We start from the raw sequence: 20,000 nt of genomic DNA on the forward strand, positions 1-20,000 counted from the left end.
CACTGACTGATAGCATGGACTGTAGCGCTGACGTGTCTTTCCAGAATGGTAACGCCATCCCCAGTGAGACAGCACTGAGAGCATGGTTCAGCAGGCCCGCAAACAACTGAAAAGAATGCCTCTCCTTTGGTGCAGCTCAGGAGTACACGTTCAGCAAAGGTCTCCATAACAAGCCGGCAAACCACATTTCGTCCTCCTCCTCCTCAACAACACACTACATGTCCTCCTCCTCCTCAACAACAACAACGAACTTGTAAAATACACATTTTCTTTAAAGAAAACAAAACACACAGATGACAGTCTGATTTCCCATCAGCTACACAGCCAACAGTATCTGAGGTTGAAAGACCTCCCTGGTGCAGAGGAGCCCAGAAGCCAAGCATCGAGAGAGAACAAACGAATGCTTCAGAGAATGCAAAGCAGTGCCAAGCGGGCTCGTCCGGGAGTTGAACCCGGGACCTCTCGCACCCTAAGCGAGAATCATACCCCTAGACCAACGAGCCAAGTTATCTGACAGTTTCACAGTTTCTGCTGGGCAAGCGCGTAACTGCTTTGGGGCAGACCGGGAGACCTACGCACACTGACTGATAGCATGGACTGTAGCGCTGAAGTGTCTTTCCAGAACGGTAACCGTATCCCCAGTGAGACAGCACTGAGAGCATGGTTCAGCAGGCCCGCAAACAACTGAAAAGAATGCCTCTCCTTTGGTGCAGCTCAGGAGTACACGTTCAGCAAAGGTCTCCATAACAAGCCGGCAAACCACATTTCGTCCTCCTCCTCCTCAACAACACACTACATGTCCTCCACCTCCCCCTCAACAACAACAACAACAACAACAACGAACTTGTAAAAAACACATTTTCTTTAAAGAAAACAAAACACACAGATGACAGTCTGATTTCCCATCAGCTATACGGGCAAAAGTATCTGAGGTCGATAGCCCTCCCTTGTGCAGAGGAGCCCAGAAGCCAGCCTTCAAGAGCAAACGAACAAACACTTCGGTGACTGCAAAGTGGGGCCAAGTGGGTTCGTCCTGGAGTTGAACCCAGGGCCTCTCACACCCTCAGCAAGAATCATACCCCTAGACCAACGAGCCAAGTTAACGGAGGGTGTCGCAGTTTCTGCTGGGCAAGCGCGTAACTGCTTTGGGGCAGACCGGGAGACCTACGCTCACTGACTGATAGCATGGACTGTAGCGCTGAAGTGTCTTTCCAGAACGGTAACCGTATCCCCAGTGAGACAGCACTGAGAGCATGGTTCAGCAGGCCCGCAAACAACTGAAAATAATGCCTCTCCTTTGGTGCAGCTCAGGAGTACACGTTCAGCAAAGGTCTCCATAACAAGCCGGCAAACCACATTTCGTCCTCCTCCTCCTCAACAACACACTACATGTCCTCCTCCTCCTCCTCAACAACAACAACAACAACAACAACAACAACAACGAACTTGTGAAAAACACATTTTCTTTAAAGAAAACAAAACACACAGATGACAGTCTGATTTCCCATCAGCTATACAGCCAACAGTATCTGAGGTCGATAGCCCTCCCTTGTGCAGAGGAGCCCAGAAGCCAGTCTTCAAGAGCAAACGAACGAACACTTCGGTGACTACAAAGTGGGGCCAAGTGGGCTCGTCCTGGAGTTGAACCCAGGGCCTCTCACACCCTCAGCAAGAATCATACCTCTAGATCAACGAGCCAAGTTAACGGAGGGTGTCGCAGTTTCTGCTGGGCAAGCGCGTAACTGCTTTGGGGCAGACCGGGAGACCTACGCACACTGACTGATAGCATGGACTGTAGCGCTGAAGTGTCTTTCCAGAACGGTAACCGTATCCCCAGTGAGACAGCACTGAGAGCATGGTTCAGCAGGCCCGCAAACAACTGAAAAGAATGCCTCTCCTTTGGTGCAGCTCAGGAGTACACGTTCAGCAAAGGTCTCCATAACAAGCCGGCAAACCACATTTCGTCCTCCTCCTCCTCAACAACACACTACATGTCCTCCTCCTCCTCAACAACAACAACGAACTTGTAAAATACACATTTTCTTTAAAGAAAACAAAACACACAGATGACAGTCTGATTTCCCATCAGCTACACAGCCAACAGTATCTGAGGTTGAAAGCCCTCCCTTGTGCAGAGGAGCCCAGAAGCCAGCCTTCAAGAGCAAACGAACGAACACTTCGGTGACTACAAAGTGGGGCCAAGTGGGCTCGTCATGGAGTTGAACCCAGGGCCTCTCACACCCTCAGCAAGAATCATACCCCTAGATCAACGAGCCAAGTTAACGGAGGGTGTCGCAGTTTCTGCTGGGCAAGCGCGTAACTGCTTTGGGGCAGACCGGGAGACCTACGCTCACTGACTGATAGCATGGACTGTAGCGCTGAAGTGTCTTTCCAGAACGGTAACCGTATCCCCAGTGAGACAGCACTGAGAGCATGGTTCAGCAGGCCCGCAAACAACTGAAAAGAATGCCTCTCCTTTGGTGCAGCTCAGGAGTACACGTTCAGCAAAGGTCTCCATAACAAGCCGGCAAACCACATTTCGTCCTCCTCCTCCTCAACAACACACTACATGTCGTCCTCCTCCTCAACAACAACAACGAACTTGTAAAATACACATTTTCTTTAAAGAAAACAAAACACACAGATGACAGTCTGATTTCCCATCAGCTACACAGCCAACAGTATCTGAGGTTGAAAGACCTCCCTGGTGCAGAGGAGCCCAGAAGCCAAGCATCGAGAGAGAACAAACGAATGCTTCAGAGAATGCAAAGCGGGGCCAAGCGGGCTCGTCCGGGAGTTGAACCCGGGACCTCTCGCACCCTAAGCGAGAATCATAACCCTAGACCAACGAGCCAAGTTAACGGAGGGTGTCGCAGTTTCTGCTGGGCAAGCGCGTAACTGCTTTGGGGCAGACCGGGAGACCTACGCTCACTGACTGATAGCATGGACTGTAGCGCTGAAGTGTCTTTCCAGAACGGTAACCGTATCCCCAGTGAGACAGCACTGAGAGCATGGTTCAGCAGGCCCGCAAACAACTGAAAAGAATGCCTCTCCTTTGGTGCAGCTCAGGAGTACACGTTCAGCAAAGGTCTCCATAACAAGCCGGCAAACCACATTTCGTCCTCCTCCTCCTCAACAACACACTACATGTCCTCCTCCTCCTCCTCAACAACAACAACAACAACAACAACAACGAACTTGTAAAAAACACATTTTCTTTAAAGAAAACAAAACACACAGATGACAGTCTGATTTCCCATCAGCTATACAGCCAACAGTATCTGAGGTCGATAGCCCTCCCTTGTGCAGAGGAGCCCAGAAGCCAGTCTTCAAGAGCAAACGAACGAACACTTCGGTGACTACAAAGTGGGGCCAAGTGGGCTCGTCCTGGAGTTGAACCCAGGGCCTCTCACACCCTCAGCAAGAATCATACCCCTAGAGCAACGAGCCAAGTTAACGGAGGGTGTCGCAGTTTCTGCTGGGCAAGCGCGTAACTGCTTTGGGGCAGACCGGGAGACCTACGCACACTGACTGATAGCATGGACTGTAGCGCTGAAGTGTCTTTCCAGAACGGTAACCGTATCCCCAGTGAGACAGCACTGAGAGCATGGTTCAGCAGGCCCGCAAACAACTGAAAAGAATGCCTCTCCTTTGGTGCAGCTCAGGAGTACACGTTCAGCAAAGGTCTCCATAACAAGCCGGCAAACCACATTTCGTCCTCCTCCTCCTCAACAACACACTACATGTCCTCCTCCTCAACAACAACAACGAACTTGTAAAATACACATTTTCTTTAAAGAAAACAAAACACACAGATGACAGTCTGATTTCCCATCAGCTACACAGCCAACAGTATCTGAGGTTGAAAGACCTCCCTGGTGCAGAGGAGCCCAGAAGCCAAGCATCGAGAGAGAACAAACGAATGCTTCAGAGAATGCAAAGCATGGCCAAGCGGGCTCGTCCGGGAGTTGAACCCGGGACCTCTCACACCCTCAGCAAGAATCATACCCCTAGTCCAACGAGCCAAGTTAACGGAGGGTGTCGCAGTTTCTGCTGGGCAAGCGCGTAACTGCTTTGGGGCAAACCGGGAGACCTACGCTCACTGACTGATAGCATGGACTGTAGCGCTGACGTGTCTTTCCAGAATGGTAACGCCATCCCCAGTGAGACAGCACTGAGAGCATGGTTCAGCAGGCCCGCAAACAACTGAAAAGAATGCCTCTCCTTTGGTGCAGCTCAGGAGTACACGTTCAGCAAAGGTCTCCATAACAAGCCGGCAAACCACATTTCGTCCTCCTCCTCCTCAACAACACACTACATGTCCTCCTCCTCCTCAACAACAACAACGAACTTGTAAAATACACATTTTCATTAAAAAAACAAAACACACAGATGACAGTCTGATTTCCCATCAGCTACACAGCCAACAGTATCTGAGGTTGAAAGACCTCCCTGGTGCAGAGGAGCCCAGAAGCCAAGCATCGAGAGAGAACAAACGAATGCTTCAGAGAATGCAAAGCGGGGCCAAGCGGGCTCGTCCGGGAGTTGAACCCGGGACCTCTCGCACCCTAAGCGAGAATCATACCCCTAGACCAACGAGCCAAGTTAACGGAGGGTGTCGCAGTTTCTGCTGGGCAAGCGCGTAACTGCTTTGGGGCAGACCGGGAGACCTACGCACACTGACTGATAGCATGGACTGTAGCGCTGAAGTGTCTTTCCAGAACGGTAACCGTATCCCCAGTGAGACAGCACTGAGAGCATGGTTCAGCAGGCCCGCAAACAACTGAAAAGAATGCCTCTCCTTTGGTGCAGCTCAGGAGTACACGTTCAGCAAAGGTCTCCATAACAAGCCGGCAAACCACATTTCGTCCTCCTCCTCCTCAACAACACACTACATGTCCTCCTCCTCCTCCTCAACAACAACAACAACAACAACAACAACAACAACAACAACAACAACAACGAACTTGTAAAAAACACATTTTCTTTAAAGAAAACAAAACACACAGATGACAGTCTGATTTCCCATCAGCTATACAGCCAACAGTATCTGAGGTCGATAGCCCTCCCTTGTGCAGAGGAGCCCAGAAGCCAGCCTTCAAGAGCAAACGAACGAACACTTCGGTGACTACAAAGTGGGGCCAAGTGGGCTCGTCCTGGAGTTGAACCCAGGGCCTCTCACACCCTCAGCAAGAATCATACCCCTAGACCAACGAGCCAAGTTAACGGAGGGTGTCGCAGTTTCTGCTGGGCAAGCGCGTAACTGCTTTGGGGCAGACCGGGAGACCTACGCACACTGACTGATAGCATGGACTGTAGCGCTGAAGTGTCTTTCCAGAACGGTAACCGTATCCCCAGTGAGACAGCACTGAGAGCATGGTTCAGCAGGCCCGCAAACAACTGAAAAGAATGCCTCTCCTTTGGTGCAGCTCAGGAGTACACGTTCAGCAAAGGTCTCCATAACAAGCCGGCAAACCACATTTCGTCCTCCTCCTCCTCAACAACACACTACATGTCCTCCTCCTCCTCCTCAACAACAACAACAACAACAACAACAACAACAACAACAACAACGAACTTGTAAAAAACACATTTTCTTTAAAGAAAACAAAACACACAGATGACAGTCTGATTTCCCATCAGCTATACAGCCAACAGTATCTGAGGTCGATAGCCCTCCCTTGTGCAGAGGAGCCCAGAAGCCAGCCTTCAAGAGCAAACGAACGAACACTTCGGTGACTACAAAGTGGGGCCAAGTGGGCTCGTCCTGGAGTTGAACCCAGGGCCTCTCACACCCTCAGCAAGAATCATACCCCTAGACCAACGAGCCAAGTTAACGGAGGGTGTCGCAGTTTCTGCTGGGCAAGCGCGTAACTGCTTTGGGGCAGACCGGGAGACCTACGCACACTGACTGATAGCATGGACTGTAGCGCTGAAGTGTCTTTCCAGAACGGTAACCGTATCCCCAGTGAGACAGCACTGAGAGCATGGTTCAGCAGGCCCGCAAACAACTGAAAAGAATGCCTCTCCTTTGGTGCAGCTCAGGAGTACACGTTCAGCAAAGGTCTCCATAACAAGCCGGCAAACCACATTTCGTCCTCCTCCTCCTCAACAACACACTACATGTCCTCCTCCTCCTCCTCAACAACAACAACAACAACAACGAACTTGTAAAAAACACATTTTCTTTAAAGAAAACAAAACACACACATGACAGTCTGATTTCCCATCAGCTATACAGCCAACAGTATCTGAGGTCGATAGCCCTCCCTTGTGCAGAGGAGCCCAGAAGCCAGCCTTCAAGAGCAAACGAACGAACACTTCGGTGACTACAAAGTGGGGCCAAGTGGGCTCGTCCTGGAGTTGAACCCAGGGCCTCTCACACCCTCAGCAAGAATCATACCCCTAGACCAACGAGCCAAGTTAACGGAGGGTGTCGCAGTTTCTGCTGGGCAAGCGCGTAACTGCTTTGGGGCAGACCGGGAGACCTACGCACACTGACTGATAGCATGGACTGTAGCGCTGAAGTGTCTTTCCAGAACGGTAACCGTATCCCCAGTGAGACAGCACTGAGAGCATGGTTCAGCAGGCCCGCAAACAACTGAAAAGAATGCCTCTCCTTTGGTGCAGCTCAGGAGTACACGTTCAGCAAAGGTCTCCATAACAAGCCGGCAAACCACATTTCGTCCTCCTCCTCCTCAACAACACACTACATGTCCTCCTCCTCCTCCTCCTCCTCAACAACAACAACAACAACAACGAACTTGTAAAAAACACATTTTCTTTAAAGAAAACAAAACACACAGATGACAGTCTGATTTCCCATCAGCTACACAGCCAACAGTATCTGAGGTCGATAGCCCTCCCTTGTGCAGAGGAGCCCAGAAGCCAGCCTTCAAGAGCAAACAAACGAACACTTCGGTGACTACAAAGTGGGGCCAAGTGGGCTCGTCCTGGAGTTGAACCCAGGGCCTCTCACACCCTCAGCAAGAATCATACCCCTAGACCAACGAGCCAAGTTAACGGAGGGTGTCGCAGTTTCTGCTGGGCAAGCGCGTAACTGCTTTGGGGCAGACCGGGAGACCTACGCACACTGACTGATAGCATGGACTGTAGCGCTGAAGTGTCTTTCCAGAACGGTAACCGTATCCCCAGTGAGACAGCACTGAGAGCATGGTTCAGCAGGCCCGCAAACAACTGAAAATAATGCCTCTCCTTTGGTGCAGCTCAGGAGTACACGTTCAGCAAAGGTCTCCATAACAAGCCGGCAAACCACATTTCGTCCTCCTCCTCCTCAACAACACACTACATGTCCTCCTCCTCCTCCTCAACAACAACAACAACAACAACGAACTTGTAAAAAACACATTTTCTTTAAAGAAAACAAAACACACAGATGACAGTCTGATTATCCATCAGCTATACAGCCAACAGTATCTGAGGTCGATAGCCCTCCCTTGTGCAGAGGAGCCCAGAAGCCAGCCTTCAAGAGCAAACGAACGAACACTTCGGTGACTACAAAGTGGGGCCAAGTGGGCTTGTCCTGGAGTTGAACCCAGGGCCTGTCACACCCTCAGCAAGAATCATACCCCTAGACCAACGAGCCAAGTTAACGGAGGGTGTCGCAGTTTCTGCTGGGCAAGCGCGTAACTGCTTTGGGGTAGACCGGGAGACCTACGCACACTGACTGATAGCATGGACTGTAGCGCTGAAGTGTCTTTCCAGAACGGTAACCGTATCCCCAGTGAGACAGCACTGAGAGCATGGTTCAGCAGGCCCGCAAACAACTGAAAAGAATGCCTCTCCTTTGGTGCAGCTCAGGAGTACACGTTCAGCAAAGGTCTCCATAACAAGCCGGCAAACCACATTTCGTCCTCCTCCTCCTCAACAACACACTACATGTCCTCCTCCTCCTCCTCAACAACAACAACAACAACAACGAACTTGTAAAAAACACATTTTCTTTAAAGAAAACAAAACACACAGATGACAGTCTGATTTCCCATCAGCTATACAGCCAACAGTATCTGAGGTCGATAGCCCTCCCTTGTGCAGAGGAGCCTAGAAGCCAGCCTTCAAGAGCAAACGAACGAACACTTCGGTGACTACAAAGTGGGGCCAAGTGGGCTCGTCCTGGAGTTGAACCCAGGGCCTCTCACACCCTCAGCAAGAATCATACCCCTAGACCAACGAGCCAAGTTAACGGAGGGTGTCGCAGTTTCTGCTGGGCAAGCGCGTAACTGCTTTGGGGCAGACCGGGAGACCTACGCACACTGACTGATAGCATGGACTGTAGCGCTGAAGTGTCTTTCCAGAACGGTAACCGTATCCCCAGTGAGACAGCACTGAGAGCATGGTTCAGCAGGCCCGCAAACAACTGAAAAGAATGCCTCTCCTTTGGTGCAGCTCAGGAGTACACGTTCAGCAAAGGTCTCCATAACAAGCCGGCAAACCACATTTCGTCCTCCTCCTCCTCAACAACACACTACATGTCCTCCTCCTCCTCAACAACAACAACGAACTTGTAAAATACACATTTTCTTTAAAGAAAACAAAACACACAGATGACAGTCTGATTTCCCATCAGCTACACAGCCAACAGTATCTGAGGTTGAAAGACCTCCCTGGTGCAGAGGAGCCCAGAAGCCAAGCATCGAGAGAGAACAAACGAATGCTTCAGAGAATGCAAAGCGGGGCCAAGCGGGCTCGTCCGGGAGTTGAACCCGGGACCTCTCGCACCCTAAGCGAGAATCATACCCCTAGACCAACGAGCCAAGTTAACGGAGGGTGTCGCAGTTTCTGCTGGGCAAGCGCGTAACTGCTTTGGGGCAGACCGGGAGACCTACGCTCACTGACTGATAGCATGGACTGTAGCGCTGAAGTGTCTTTCCAGAACGGTAACCGTATCCCCAGTGAGACAGCACTGAGAGCATGGTTCAGCAGGCCCGCAAACAACTGAAAAGAATGCCTCTCCTTTGGTGCAGCTCAGGAGTACACGTTCAGCAAAGGTCTCCATAACAAGCCGGCAAACCACATTTCGTCCTCCTCCTCCTCAACAACACACTACATGTCCTCCTCCTCCTCCTCAACAACAACAACAACAACAACAACGAACTTGTAAAAAACACATTTTCTTTAAAGAAAACAAAACACACAGATGACAGTCTGATATCCCATCAGCTATACAGCCAACAGTATCTGAGGTCGATAGCCCTCCCTTGTGCAGAGGAGCCCAGAAGCCAGCCTTCAAGAGCAAACGAACGAACACTTCGGTGACTACAAAGTGGGGCCAAGTGGGCTCGTCCTGGAGTTGAACCCAGGGCCTCTCACACCCTCAGCAAGAATCATACCCCTAGACCAACGAGCCAAGTTAACGGAGGGTGTCGCAGTTTCTGCTGGGCAAGCGCGTAACTGCTTTGGGGCAGACCGGGAGACCTACGCACACTGACTGATAGCATGGACTGTAGCGCTGAAGTGTCTTTCCAGAACGGTAACCGTATCCCCAGTGAGACAGCACTGAGAGCATGGTTCAGCAGGCCCGCAAACAACTGAAAAGAATGCCTCTCCTTTGGTGCAGCTCAGGAGTACACGTTCAGCAAAGGTCTCCATAACAAGCCGGCAAACCACATTTCGTCCTCCTCCTCCTCAACAACACACTACATGTCCTCCTCCTCCTCAACAACAACAACGAACTTGTAAAATACACATTTTCTTTAAAGAAAACAAAACACACAGATGACATTCTGATTTCCCATCAGCTACACAGCCAACAGTATCTGAGGTTGAAAGACCTCCCTGGTGCAGAGGAGCACAGAAGCCAAGCATCGAGACAGAACAAACGAATGCTTCAGAGAATGCAAAGCGGGGCCAAGCGGGCTCGTCGGGGAGTTGAACCCGGGACCTCTCGCACCCTAAGCGAGAATCATACCCCTAGACCAACGAGCCAAGTTAACGGAGGGTGTCGCAGTTTCTGCTGGGCAAGCGCGTAACTGCTTTGGGGCAGACCGGGAGACCTACGCTCACTGACTGATAGCATGGACTGTAGCGCTGAAGTGTCTTTCCAGAACGGTAACCGTATCCCCAGTGAGACAGCACTGAGAGCATGGTTCAGCAGGCCCGCAAACAACTGAAAAGAATGCCTCTCCTTTGGTGCAGCTCAGGAGTACACGTTCAGCAAAGGTCTCCATAACAAGCCGGCAAACCACATTTCGTCCTCCTCCTCCTCAACAACACACTACATGTCCTCCTCCTCCTCCTCAACAACAACAACAACAACAACGAACTTGTAAAAAACACATTTTCTTTAAAGAAAACAAAACACACAGATGACAGTCTGATTTCCCATCAGCTATACAGCCAACAGTATCTGAGGTCGATAGCCCTCCCTTGTGCAGAGGAGCCCAGAAGCCAGCCTTCAAGAGCAAACAAACGAACACTTCGGTGACTACAAAGTGGGGCCAAGTGGGCTCGTCCTGGAGTTGAACCCAGGGCCTCTCACACCCTCAGCGAGAATCATACCCCTAGACCAACGAGCCAAGTTAACGGAGGGTGTCGCAGTTTCTGCTGGGCAAGCGCGTAACTGCTTTGGGGCAGACCGGGAGACCTACGCACACTGACTGATAGCATGGACTGTAGCGCTGAAGTGTCTTTCCAGAACGGTAACCGTATCCCCAGTGAGACAGCACTGAGAGCATGGTTCAGCAGGCCCGCAAACAACTGAAAAGAATGCCTCTCCTTTGGTGCAGCTCAGGAGTACACGTTCAGCAAAGGTCTCCATAACAAGCCGGCAAACCACATTTCGTCCTCCTCCTCCTCAACAACACACTACATGTCCTCCTCCTCAACAACAACAACGAACTTGTAAAATACACATTTTCTTTAAAGAAAACAAAACACACAGATGACAGTCTGATTTCCCATCAGCTACACAGCCAACAGTATCTGAGGTTGAAAGACCTCCCTGGTGCAGAGGAGCCCAGAAGCCAAGCATCGAGAGAGAACAAACGAATGCTTCAGAGAATGCAAAGCGGGGCCAAGCGGGCTCGTCCGGGAGTTGAACCCGGGACCTCTCGCACCCTAAGCAAGAATCATACCCCTAGACCAACGAGCCAAGTTAACTGAGGGTGTCGCAGTTTCTGCTGGGCAAGCGCGTAACTGCTTTGGGGCAGACCGGGAGACCTACGCTCACTGACTGATAGCATGGACTGTAGCGCTGAAGTGTCTTTCCAGAACGGTAACCGTATCCCCAGTGAGACAGCACTGAGAGCATGGTTCAGCAGGCCCGCAAACAACTGAAAAGAATGCCTCTCCTTTGGTGCAGCTCAGGAGTACACGTTCAGCAAAGGTCTCCATAACAAGCCGGCAAACCACATTTCGTCCTCCTCCTCCTCAACAACACACTACATGTCCTCCTCCTCCTCCTCAACAACAACAACAACAACAACGAACTTGTAAAAAACACATTTTCTTTAAAGAAAACAAAACACACAGATGACAGTCTGATTTCCCATCAGCTATACAGCCAACAGTATCTGAGGTCAATAGCCCTCCCTTGTGAAGAGGAGCCCAGAAGCCAGCCTTCAAGAGCAAACGAACGAACACTTCGGTGACTACAAAGTGGGGCCAAGTGGGCTCGTCCTGGAGTTGAACCCAGGGCCTCTCACACTCTCAGCAAGAATCATACCCCTAGACCAACGAGCCAAGTTAACGGACGGTGTCGCAGTTTCTGCTGGGCAAGCGCGTAACTGCTTTGGGGCAGACCGGGAGACCTACGCACACTGACTGATAGCATGGACTGTAGCGCTGAAGTGTCTTTCCAGAACGGTAACCGTATCCCCAGTGAGACAGCACTGAGAGCATGGTTCAGCAGGCCCGCAAACAACTGAAAAGAATGCCTCTCCTTTGGTGCAGCTCAGGAGTACACGTTCAGCAAAGGTCTCCATAACAAGCCGGCAAACCACATTTCGTCCTCCTCCTCCTCAACAACACACTACATGTCCTCCTCCTCCTCAACAACAACAACGAACTTGTAAAATACACATTTTCTTTAAAGAAAACAAAACACACAGATGACATTCTGATTTCCCATCAGCTACACAGCCAACAGTATCTGAGGTTGAAAGACCTCCCTGGTGCAGAGGAGCACAGAAGCCAAGCATCGAGACAGAACAAACGAATGCTTCAGAGAATGCAAAGCGGGGCCAAGCGGGCTCGTCCGGGAGTTGAACCCGGGACCTCTCGCACCCTAAGCGAGAATCATACCCCTAGACCAACGAGCCAAGTTAACGGAAGGTGTCGCAGTTTCTGCTGGGCAAGCGCGTAACTGCTTTGGGGCAGCCCGGGAGACCTACGCTCACTGACTGATAGCATGGACTGTAGCGCTGAAGTGTCTTTCCAGAACGGTAACCGTATCCCCAGTGAGACAGCACTGAGAGCATGGTTCAGCAGGCCCGCAAACAACTGAAAAGAATGCCTCTCCTTTGGTGCAGCTCAGGAGTACACGTTCAGCAAAGGTCTCCATAACAAGCCGGCAAACCACATTTCGTCCTCCTCCTCCTCAACAACACACTACATGTCCTCCTCCTCCTCAACAACAACAACGAACTTGTAAAATACACATTTTCTTTAAAGAAAACAAAACACACAGATGACAGTCTGATTTCCCATCAGCTATACAGCCAACAGTATCTGAGGTCGATAGCCCTCCCTTGTGCAGAGGAGCCCAGAAGCCAGCCTTCAAGAGCAAACGAACGAACACTTCGGTGACTACAAAGTGGGGCCAAGTGGGCTCGTCCTGGAGTTGAACCCAGGGCGTCTCACACCCTCAGCGAGAATCATACCCCTAGACCAACGAGCCAAGTTAACGGAGGGTGTCGCAGTTTCTGCTGGGCAAGCGCGTAACTGCTTTGGGGCAGACCGGGAGACCTACGCACACTGACTGATAGCATGGACTGTAGCGCTGAAGTGTCTTTCCAGAACGGTAACCGTATCCCCAGTGAGACAGCACTGAGAGCATGGTTCAGCAGGCCCGCAAACAACTGAAAAGAATGCCTCTCCTTTGGTGCAGCTCAGGAGTACACGTTCAGCAAAGGTCTCCATAACAAGCCGGCAAACCACATTTCGTCCTCCTCCTCCTCAACAACACACTACATGTCCTCCTCCTCCTCCTCAACAACAACAACAACAACAACGAACTTGTAAAAAACACATTTTCTTTAAAGAAAACAAAACACACAGATGACAGTCTGATTTCCCATCAGCTATACAGCCAACAGTATCTGAGGTCGATAGCCCTCCCTTGTGCAGAGGAGCCCAGAAGCCAGCCTTCAAGAGCAAACGAACGAACACTTCGGTGACTACAAAGTGGGGCCAAGTGGGCTCGTCCTGGAGTTGAACCCAGGGCCTCTCACACCCTCAGCAAGAATCATACCCCTAGACCAACGAGCCAAGTTAACTGAGGGTGTCGCAGGTTCTGCTGGGCAAGCGCGTAACTGCTTTGGGGCAGACCGGGAGACCTACGCACACTGACTGATAGCATGGACTGTAGCGCTGAAGTGTCTTTCCAGAACGGTAACCGTATCCCCAGTGAGACAGCACTGAGAGCATGGTTCAGCAGGCCCGCAAACAACTGAAAAGAATGCCTCTCCTTTGGTGCAGCTCAGGAGTACACGTTCAGCAAAGGTCTCCATAACAAGCCGGCAAACCACATTTCGTCCTCCTCCTCCTCAACAACACACTACATGTCCTCCTCCTCCTCAACAACAACAACGAACTTGTAAAATACACATTTTCTTTAAAGAAAACAAAACACACAGATGACATTCTGATTTCCCATCAGCTACACAGCCAACAGTATCTGAGGTTGAAAGACCTCCCTGGTGCAGAGGAGCACAGAAGCCAAGCATCGAGACAGAACAAACGAATGCTTCAGAGAATGCAAAGCGGGGCCAAGCGGGCTCGTCCGGGAGTTGAACCCGGGACCTCTCGCACCCTAAGCGAGAATCATACCCCTAGACCAACGAGCCAAGTTAACGGAGGGTGTCGCAGTTTCTGCTGGGCAAGCGCGTAACTGCTTTGGGGCAGACCGGGAGACCTACGCTCACTGACTGATAGCATGGACTGCAGCGCTGAAGTGTCTTTCCAGAACGGTAACCGTATCCCCAGTGAGACAGCACTGAGAGCATGGTTCAGCAGGCCCGCAAACAACTGAAAAGAATGCCTCTCCTTTGGTGCAGCTCAGGAGTACACGTTCAGCAAAGGTCTCCATAACAAGCCGGCAAACCACATTTCGTCCTCCTCCTCCTCAACAACACACTACATGTCCTCCTCCTCCTCAACAACAACAACGAACTTGTAAAATACACATTTTCTTTAAAGAAAACAAAACACACAGATGACAGTCTGATTTCCCATCAGCTATACAGCCAACAGTATCTGAGGTCGATAGCCCTCCCTTGTGCAGAGGAGCCCAGAAGCCAGCCTTCAAGAGCAAACGAACGAACACTTCGGTGACTACAAAGTGGGGCCAAGTGGGCTCGTCCTGGAGTTGAACCCAGGGCCTCTCACACCCTCAGCAAGAATCATACCCCTAGACCAACGAGCCAAGTTAACGGAGGGTGTCGCAGTTTCTGCTGGGCAAGCGCGTAACTGCTTTGGGGCAGACCGGGAGACCTACGCACACTGACTGATAGCATGGACTGTAGCGCTGAAGTGTCTTTCCAGAACGGTAACCGTATCCCCAGTGAGACAGCACTGAGAGCATGGTTCAGCAGGCCCGCAAACAACTGAAAGAATGCCTCTCCTTTGGTGCAGCTCAGGAGTACACGTTCAGCAAAGGTCTCCATAACAAGCCGGCAAACCACATTTCGTCCTCCTCCTCCTCAACAACACACTACATGTCCTCCTCCTCCTCAACAACAACAACGAACTTGTAAAATACACATTTTCTTTAAAGAAAACAAAACACACAGATGACAGTCTGATTTCCCATCAGCTACACAGCCAACAGTATCTGAGGTTGAAAGACCTCCCTGGTGCAGAGGAGCCCAGAAGCCAAGCATTGAGAGAGAACAAACGAATGCTTCAGAGAATGCAAAGCGGGGCCAAGCGGGCTCGTCCGGGAGTTGAACCCGGGACCTCTCGCACCCTAAGCGAGAATCATACCCCTAGACCAACGAGCCAAGTTAACGGAGGGTGTCGCAGTTTCTGCTGGGCAAGCGCGTAACTGCTTTGGGGCAGACCGGGAGACCTACGCTCACTGACTGATAGCATGGACTGTAGCGCTGAAGTGTCTTTCCAGAACGGTAACCGTATCCCCAGTGAGACAGCACTGAGAGCATGGTTCAGCAGGCCCGCAAACAACTGAAAAGAATGCCTCTCCTTTGGTGCAGCTCAGGAGTACACGTTCAGCAAAGGTCTCCATAACAAGCCGGCAAACCACATTTCGTCCTCCTCCTCCTCAACAACACACTACATGTCCTCCTCCTCCTCAACAACAACAACGAACTTGTAAAATACACATTTTCTTTAAAGAAAACAAAACACTCAGATGACAGTCTGATTTCCCATCAGCTACACAGCCAACAGTATCTGAGGTCGATAGCCCTCCCTTGTGCAGAGGAGCCCAGAAGCCAGCCTTCAAGAGCAAACGAACGAACACTTCGGTGACTACAAAGTGGGGCCAAGTGGGCTCGTCCTGGAGTTGAACCCAGGGCCTCTCACACCCTCAGCGAGAATCATACCCCTAGACCAACGAGCCAAGTTAACGGAGGGTGTCGCAGTTTCTGCTGGGCAAGCGCGTAACTGCTTTGGGGCAGACCGGGAGACCTACGCACACTGACTGATAGCATGGACTGTAGCGCTGAAGTGTCTTTCCAGAACGGTAACCGTATCCCCAGTGAGACAGCACTGAGAGCATGGTTCAGCAGGCCCGCAAACAACTGAAAAGAATGCCTCTCCTTTGGTGCAGCTCAGGAGTACACGTTCAGCAAAGGTCTCCATAACAAGCCGGCAAACCACATTTCGTCCTCCTCCTCCTCAACAACACACTACATGTCCTCCTCCTCCTCAACAACAACAACGAACTTGTAAAATACACATTTTCTTTAAAGAAAACAAAACACTCAGATGACAGTCTGATTTCCCATCAGCTACACAGCCAACAGTATCTGAGGTCGATAGCCCTCCCTTGTGCAGAGGAGCCCAGAAGCCAGCCTTCAAGAGCAAACGAACGAACACTTCGGTGACTACAAAGTGGGGCCAAGTGGGCTCGTCCTGGAGTTGAACCCAGGGCCTCTCACACCCTCAGCGAGAATCATACCCCTAGACCAACGAGCCAAGTTAACGGAGGGTGTCGCAGTTTCTGCTGGGCAAGCGCGTAACTGCTTTGGGGCAGACCGGGAGACCTACGCACACTGACTGATAGCATGGACTGTAGCGCTGAAGTGTCTTTCCAGAACGGTAACCGTATCCCCAGTGAGACAGCACTGAGAGCATGGTTCAGCAGGCCCGCAAACAACTGAAAAGAATGCCTCTCCTTTGGTGCAGCTCAGGAGTACACGTTCAGCAAAGGTCTCCATAACAAGCCGGCAAACCACATTTCGTCCTCCTCCTCCTCAACAACACACTACATGTCCTCCTCCTCCTCAACAACAACAACGAACTTGTAAAATACACATTTTCTTTAAAGAAAACAAAACACACAGATGACATTCTGATTTCCCATCAGCTACACAGCCAACAGTATCTGAGGTTGAAAGACCTCCCTGGTGCAGAGGAGCCCAGAAGCCAAGCATCGAGAGAGAACAAACGAATGCTTCAGAGAATGCAAAGCGGGGCCAAGCGGGCTCGTCCGGGAGTTGAACCCGGGACCTCTCGCACCCTAAGCGAGAATCATACCCCTAGACCAACGAGCCAAGTTAACGGAGAGTGTCGCAGTTTCTGCTGGGCAAGCGCGTAACTGCTTTGGGGCAGACCGGGAGACCTACGCACACTGACTGATAGCATGGACTGTAGCGCTGAAGTGTCTTTCCAGAACGGTAACCGTATCCCCAGTGAGACAGCACTGAGAGCATGGTTCAGCAGGCCCGCAAACAACTGAAAAGAATGCCTCTCCTTTGGTGCAGCTCAGGAGTACACGTTCAGCAAAGGTCTCCATAACAAGCCGGCAAACCACATTTCGTCCTCCTCCTCCTCAACAACACACTACATGTCCTCCTCCTCCTCAACAACAACAACGAACTTGTAAAATACACATTTTCTTTAAAGAAAACAAAACACTCAGATGACAGTCTGATTTCCCATCAGCTACACAGCCAACAGTATCTGAGGTCGATAGCCCTCCCTTGTGCAGAGGAGCCCAGAAGCCAGCATTCAAGAGCAAACGAACGAACACTTCGGTGACTACAAAGTGGGGCCAAGTGGGCTCGTCCTGGAGTTGAACCCAGGGCCTCTCACACCCTCAGCGAGAATCATACCCCTAGACCAACGAGCCAAGTTAACAGAGGGTGTCGCAGTTTCTGCTGGGCAAGCGCGTAACTGCTTTGGGGCAGACCGGGAGACCTACGCACACTGACTGATAGCATGGACTGTAGCGCTGAAGTGTCTTTCCAGAACGGTAACCGTATCCCCAGTGAGACAGCACTGAGAGCATGGTTCAGCAGGCCCGCAAACAACTGAAAAGAATGCCTCTCCTTTGGTGCAGCTCAGGAGTACACGTTCAGCAAAGGTCTCCATAACAAGCCGGCAAACCACATTTCGTCCTCCTCCTCCTCAACAACACACTACATGTCCTCCTCCTCCTCAACAACAACAACGAACTTGTAAAATACACATTTTCTTTAAAGAAAACAAAACACACAGATGACAGTCTGATTTCCCATCAGCTATACAGCCAACAGTATCTGAGGTCGATAGCCCTCCCTTGTGCAGAGGAGCCCAGAAGCCAGCCTTCAAGAGCAAACGAACAAACACTTCGGTGACTACAAAGTGGGGCCAAGTGGGCTCGTCCTGGAGTTGAACCCAGGGCCTCTCACACCCTCAGCAAGAATCATACCCCTAGACCAACGAGCCAAGTTAACGGAGGGTGTCGCAGTTTCTGCTGGGCAAGCGCGTAACTGCTTTGGGGCAGACCGGGAGACCTACGCACACTGACTGATAGCATGGACTGTAGCGCTGAAGTGTCTTTCCAGAACGGTAACCGTATCCCCAGTGAGACAGCACTGAGAGCATGGTTCAGCAGGCCCGCAAACAACTGAAAAGAATGCCTCTCCTTTGGTGCAGCTCAGGAGTACACGTTCAGCAAAGGTCTCCATAACAAGCCGGCAAACCACATTTCGTCGTCCTCCTCCTCAACAACACACTACATGTCCTCCTCCTCCTCCTCAACAACAACAACAACAACAACAACGAACTTGTAAAAAACACATTTTCTTTAAAGAAAACAAAACACACAGATGACAGTCTGATTTCCCATCAGCTATACAGCCAACAGTATCTGAGGTCGATAGCCCTCCCTTGTGCAGAGGAGCCCAGAAGCCAGCCTTCAAGAGCAAACGAACGAACACTTCGGTGACTACAAAGTGGGGCCAAGTGGGCTCGTCCCCAGTGAGACAGCACTGAGAGCATGGTTCAGCAGGCCCGCAAACAACTGAAAAGAATGCCTCTCCCTTGGTGCAGCTCAGGAGTACACGTTCAGCAAAGGTCTCCATAACAAGCCGGCAAACCACATTTCGTCCTCCTCCTCCTCAACAACACACTACATGTCCTCCTCCTCCTCAACAACAACAACGAACTTGTAAAATACACATTTTCTTTAAAGAAAACAAAACACACAGATGACAGTCTGATTTCCCATCAGCTATACAGCCAACAGTATCTGAGGTCGATAGCCCTCCCTTGTGCAGAGGAGCCCAGAAGCCAGCCTTCAAGAGCAAACGAACGAACACTTCGGTGACTACAAAGTGGGGCCAAGTGGGCTCGTCCCCAGTGAGACAGCACTGAGAGCATGGTTCAGCAGGCCCGCAAACAACTGAAAAGAATGCCTCTCCTTTGGTGCAGCTCAGGAGTACACGTTCAGCAAAGGTCTCCATAACAAGCCGGCAAACCACATTTCGTCCTCCTCCTCCTCAACAACACACTACATGTCCTCCTCCTCCTCAACAACAACAACGAACTTGTAAAATACACATTTTCTTTAAAGAAAACAAAACACACAGATGACAGTCTGATTTCCCATCAGCTATACAGCCAACAGTATCTGAGGTCGATAGCCCTCCCTTGTGCAGAGGAGCCCAGAAGCCAGCCTTCAAGAGCAAACGAACGAACACTTCGGTGACTACAAAGTGGGGCCAAGTGGGTTCGTCCTGGAGTTGAACCCAAGGCCTCTCACACCCTCAGCAAGAATCATACCCCTAGACCAACGAGCCAAGTTAACGGAGGGTGTCGCAGTTTCTGCTGGGCAAGCGCGTAACTGCTTTGGGGCAGACCGGGAGACCTACGCACACTGACTGATAGCATGGACTGTAGCGCTGAAGTGTCTTTCCAGAACGGTAACCGTATCCCCAGTGAGACAGCACTGAGAGCATGGTTCAGCAGGCCCGCAAACAACTGAAAAGAATGCCTCTCCTTTGGTGCAGCTCAGGAGTACACGTTCGGCAAAGGTCTCCATAACAAGCCGGCAAACCACATTTCGTCCTCCTCCTCCTCAACAACACACTACATGTCCTCCTCCTCCTCAACAACAACAACGAACTTGTAAAATACACATTTTCTTTAAAGAAAACAAAACACACAGATGACAGTCTGATTTCCCATCAGCTACACAGCCAACAGTATCTGAGGTTGAAAGACCTCCCTGGTGCAGAGGAGCCCAGAAGCCAAGCATCGAGAGAGAACAAACGAATGCTTCAGAGAATGCAAAGCGGGGCCAAGCGGGCTCGTCCGGGAGTTGAACCCGGGACCTCTCGCACCCTAAGCGAGAATCATACCCCTAGACCAACGAG

At 50.9% G+C, this 20,000-nt stretch overlaps 8 non-coding genes across 8 annotated transcripts in view; all 8 read right to left on the minus strand.

The window, feature by feature from the left end:
- Positions 1-431: 431 nt before the first annotated feature.
- trnap-agg (transfer RNA proline (anticodon AGG)) lies at positions 432-503 on the minus strand. The gene has a single exon. It is a non-coding gene; the product is annotated as a tRNA-Pro (tRNA).
- A 4,027-nt stretch (positions 504-4,530) lies between these two features.
- trnap-agg (transfer RNA proline (anticodon AGG)) lies at positions 4,531-4,602 on the minus strand. The gene has a single exon. It is a non-coding gene; the product is annotated as a tRNA-Pro (tRNA).
- A 4,100-nt stretch (positions 4,603-8,702) lies between these two features.
- On the minus strand, positions 8,703-8,774 carry trnap-agg (transfer RNA proline (anticodon AGG)). The gene has a single exon. It is a non-coding gene; the product is annotated as a tRNA-Pro (tRNA).
- Positions 8,775-12,206: 3,432 nt separating this feature from the next.
- On the minus strand, positions 12,207-12,278 carry trnap-agg (transfer RNA proline (anticodon AGG)). The gene has a single exon. It is a non-coding gene; the product is annotated as a tRNA-Pro (tRNA).
- Positions 12,279-13,952: 1,674 nt separating this feature from the next.
- Positions 13,953-14,024, minus strand: trnap-agg (transfer RNA proline (anticodon AGG)). The gene has a single exon. It is a non-coding gene; the product is annotated as a tRNA-Pro (tRNA).
- Positions 14,025-15,107: 1,083 nt separating this feature from the next.
- On the minus strand, positions 15,108-15,179 carry trnap-agg (transfer RNA proline (anticodon AGG)). Its single transcript has one exon. It is a non-coding gene; the product is annotated as a tRNA-Pro (tRNA).
- Positions 15,180-16,841: 1,662 nt separating this feature from the next.
- On the minus strand, positions 16,842-16,913 carry trnap-agg (transfer RNA proline (anticodon AGG)). The gene has a single exon. It is a non-coding gene; the product is annotated as a tRNA-Pro (tRNA).
- Positions 16,914-19,930: 3,017 nt separating this feature from the next.
- trnap-agg (transfer RNA proline (anticodon AGG)) overlaps positions 19,931-20,000 on the minus strand; it is a 72-nt gene continuing 2 nt past the window's right edge. Inside the window, exon 1 of the tRNA in view lies at positions 19,931-20,000. This exon is cut by the window's right edge and continues 2 nt beyond it. This is a non-coding gene — a tRNA (tRNA-Pro).

This window comes from Amia ocellicauda, chromosome 2 (assembly GCF_036373705.1).
Source record: "Amia ocellicauda isolate fAmiCal2 chromosome 2, fAmiCal2.hap1, whole genome shotgun sequence".
Classification (NCBI taxonomy): Eukaryota; Metazoa; Chordata; class Actinopteri; order Amiiformes; family Amiidae; genus Amia; species Amia ocellicauda.